The sequence below is a fragment of the Otolemur garnettii genome, unplaced genomic scaffold (assembly GCF_000181295.1).
Source record: "Otolemur garnettii isolate 467f Iridium unplaced genomic scaffold, OtoGar3 scaffold00091, whole genome shotgun sequence".
Classification (NCBI taxonomy): domain Eukaryota; kingdom Metazoa; phylum Chordata; class Mammalia; order Primates; family Galagidae; genus Otolemur; species Otolemur garnettii.
This window is the reverse complement of record NW_003852486.1, coordinates 5813653-5817806: the sequence shown is the minus strand read 5'-3', so window position 1 is coordinate 5817806 and position 4154 is coordinate 5813653.

Below are 4154 nucleotides of genomic sequence, written 5' to 3'. Positions count from 1 at the left end.
AAAAAAAAAAACAAGCAGGAGAAGATGTGCCAGCCCTCACAGAACTACAGAAGTTTACAGAAGTGGAAATTTTCAGGTTCCAGGAAGTTAAGTCTACAAATGCCTTTTTTTTTTCTTTTAGAGACAGAGTTTCACTTTGTTACCCTGGGTCGAGTGCTATGGTGTCACAGCTCACAGCAACCTCCAGCTCTTCAGCTTAGGTGATTCTCTTGTCTCAGCCTCCCCAGTAGCTGGGACTACAGGTGCCTACCACAACACCCAGCTATTTTTTGTAGCAGTTTGGCAGGGACCGGGTTTGAACCCGCCACCCTAGGTATATGGGGCCAGCGACCTACTCACTGAGCCACAGGCGCCGCCCATGTCTATAAATTCCTAAGAGCTGAGTCACCATGGAGAGGATCCTACAGATGTATCCTTGGGGGTCTCCTTGAGAAGACCTCTGTTCTTCTAGACCTCACCCTTCCCAGGTATCCTCTCTCATTCTCCTGACCCCTCCCCTTTTTTGAGACAGAGTCTCTCTATGTCACCCTCAGTAGAGTGCTGTGGCATCACAGCTCATAGCAACCTCAAACTCTTGGGATTAAATGATTCTCTTGCCTCAGGCTCCCAAGTAGCTGGGACTACAGGCATCCGCCACAACACCTGGCTATTAGTTGGTTGCAGTTGTCATTGTTGTTTAGCAGGCCTGGGCCAGACTTGAACCCACCAGCCTTGGTGTATGTGGCTGGCACCCTACTCACTTAGCTACAGGTGCTAAGCCTCATTTCTCCCTTTTGAGACTCCACATATTCTAATTTGGGGTCACAATATCAACTTGCTTCTGCAGGAGCCAGTATTAATCACTTTTCACATTTGACTTTACATCACTTTTCTACAAAATCTAAGGCATAGAAGTATTTCTGATCTGTCCTATAGTTTCTTTCCTAGTTCCTTCTGCTGCAGCACCTTTGCATGGTGCTATATGCATCAAACTTCAGTGTCACCTGCCTGGGCTTTCCTGAACGGTCTGGAACAGCTTTCAGTTAAGGGACTGTGACTCCTCTTGGGTTCTCTACCCAGGCCTCAATTGTACCATGGTGGGGGGCTAATATACATATGGGTTTTCACTTTTCCCTTGTCACATATAGAGTACTGTATCTGATTATGAGTACAAGCTCCCTTCGGGGTGCCTTTGCATACATGAAAGCTATAAAGGAGTCACTCTTTGTCCTATCTTAGTGGTGTGGGTGCACAGATCACATCCCTCCTCCCCTTTTCCCAAAGTCCAAAGTCCAATTAAGACAAATCCCATGAAGAGTTTCCAAAGGCTTTAGCTGTGCATTGACCAGCCAGCTCCCAGTATGTGACTAGATCAGGGCATGTTGGCCATGTTAAATGTTACTTTTGCTTCCCACAGGGCAGTGAAGCTCTCTTCAGCCAGCTGTGATGAATCCAGGCAAGGATCCCTTCCACCTTCACTGCCATGTGTGTGGTTAGGATGATGGTGTACAGCCCCTTTTACCTTGGTTTGAGGGGGACCAGGTTCTGATTCTGATCCTTGACCTAGACTTCATCCCTTTAATCCCCCAGAGAGAAAGGAGTACAGATACAAAAGATTAAACAGTACTCAGTTAATTACCCAAGTGGAGATCTTCCTTGCTACTCTTCCTAGAACTTCTAACTGCCTATTCAATTCTCTCTCTCCCAGTTCTTTTAGGAGTCCCTGCTAAATTGCAGAGGAATGATGGAGGCCTCTATGAACAACACTAGTGGCAAAGCCTGTATCCAAATAAGCTTTGCTTCCTGGCAGAGTTTATGAATTCCTACTCTTATGGCCCTAATCATGCACTCTACCCTGCCTCAGCTTTTTTTTTTTTTTTTTTTGAGACAGAGCCTCAAGCTGTCGCCCTGGGTAGAGTGATATGGCATCATGGCTCACAGCAACCTCCAATTCCTGGGCTCAAGTGATTCTCCTGCCTACGCCCACCACCATAGCCGGCTTTTTTTATTTTTTTGTTACAGCTGTCATTGTTGTTTGGCAGTCCCAGGTTGGATTCCAACCCACTAGCTCAGGTGTATGTGGCTGGTGTGTTAGGACCTAAAGTGCCACTGAGAGACCATGTACACATGGAAAACCAAGGAGTTTTGTTTCTTTTTCAGGCATATGTTCAGGTCACTCCCGCCATTAGAATGGTCGCAGAAGAGAGTGGCCCTGAAACAATGGTCAGGGAAGTTTTTATACACTTTCTCGCAGGGTACTATGGGTTGCAATAAAATGCTAGGGAAGGTGGCTGGGGAAGAAGTCAGTGTCCAATCACCTATTGGTCATTGGGGCAGCCTGGGGCTCTGACAGGTCGACTATCCTTCCGTGGTTGGGGTCTCCGCTGGGGTTAGTAGTGTGTGAACTTCTGATTGGCCATTGCTACCTGGGCTATTTACCTGATTTACCACCTGTGTCTGCTGTGGAGCTTCCTGCAGTCCCTGCCCCCCCCTTTCTCCTCCCCTTCCTCAGTTCTTTGTTCTTCTTTTTTTATTATTGTTATTAATCTACAAAAAAAAATGGAGTCTCTGCTGCCTCTTCAGGTGCCTTAGCCGCTTGATCCACAGGCACTGAGCCCCTGCCTGAGCTTTGAGGCCTATATGTCACATACAGTTTCCAGGTGATATTGAAAGCTTTAGCTATCATTCACATCATTTCTGTTATGAAGGCTAGCCCATTGTCAGATTTCAACCGGAGTGGCAACTTAAACCATGGGATGATTTCTCTCAGCAACACTTATTATTTCAGGAGCCCTCTTCATCCTGGTGGAGAAGGCTTCCACCTATTCCAAGTACGTGCAGACTAGAACTAGTAAGCACCAGTTTCCTCTATATCTAGACAACTCAGTATAGTCCATTTGCATATCTTTAAAAGGAGCTTCCCTGTAGGACTGAATTTCAGGTGGCAGGGATGGTCCCTGTTTAGCATTGTGTTGGTTGCATGCCACACAATGCTGGCTAACTTTCTTGGCAAGAGTGGCCAACAGGGGAATGTAAAAGTATCTCCCCAGAAGCCTCTTAATTTTCTTTTGCCTCTGTCCTAAGTGCATGGCCTCATGCATACAACCTCTATAACCAATGTGGGAGTTTTACACAGTAAGCTTTGATATTTGGTGAGACATGAGTTGGTCAACCAATGATAGCTCTCAGTATTCATAAGAGTGACCATTGCATATGGTACCCAGACTCTTAAGTTTTGTCCCAAAGTCAACATATCAGCTTTCTTTCTTTCTTTCTTTCTTTTTTTTTTTTTTGAGACAGAGCCTAAAGTTGTTCCCCTGGGTAGAGTGCCGTGGCATAGCTCACAGCAACCGCCAACTCCTGGGCTCAAGCGGGTCTCCTGCCTCCGCCTCCCAAGTTGCTGGGACCACAGGCGCCCGCCGCAATACTTGGCTATTTTTTTTCAGTTGCAGCCATCATTGTTGTTTGGCGGCCCGGGCTGGATTTGAACCCGCCACCTTAGGTGTATGTGGCTAGTGCCTTAGCCACTTGAGCCACAGGCGCCGAGCCCATATCAACTTTCTTGCACCAGAACGGCAGTGGCTCCAAGTGTTTTTAGGCATGGGGGCCATCCTTTCAAGACCCCATCAAGTTGCTTAGAGAGATAAGCAACTGGTCCTGTCCAGGATGCTACATTGTGAGCATTCCCCCAGCTGTTCTACCTCTTTCTGATATCTTTTGGCTTGGCCTGATCAGGGAAGCCTGGCACCAGGACTGCACACATTTTTTCCTTTAGCCTCTTGAAGGCTTTGGTTGGCCAGATTTCTTTTTTTTTTTTTTTTCTGCAGTTTTTGGCCAGGGCCAGGTTTGAACCCACCACCTTTGCTATATGGAGGTTGGCCAGATTTCTTAATTGGCCTGTTCTCTACCTGCTTAGTAACTTCATGCAATGGTTTGGCCAGTCTGTACGTTTCACACAGCCTTTCACAGAAGTTTTCAGGGCTTTCATCTAGCTTCTGCATGACCTCAGCCACTTTACACACATTTAAGGCTTTCTGGGTTCCCTACACTGACAGGGATGAAGTCAGGGTTGGGTCCAGGGTAAGAGAATGAAACCACGTAGCAGTCATCTATAAATATCTACATGTTCTGGATTTCAAGGCTAAGGTTCACACAATGAGAACATTAGTATTCCG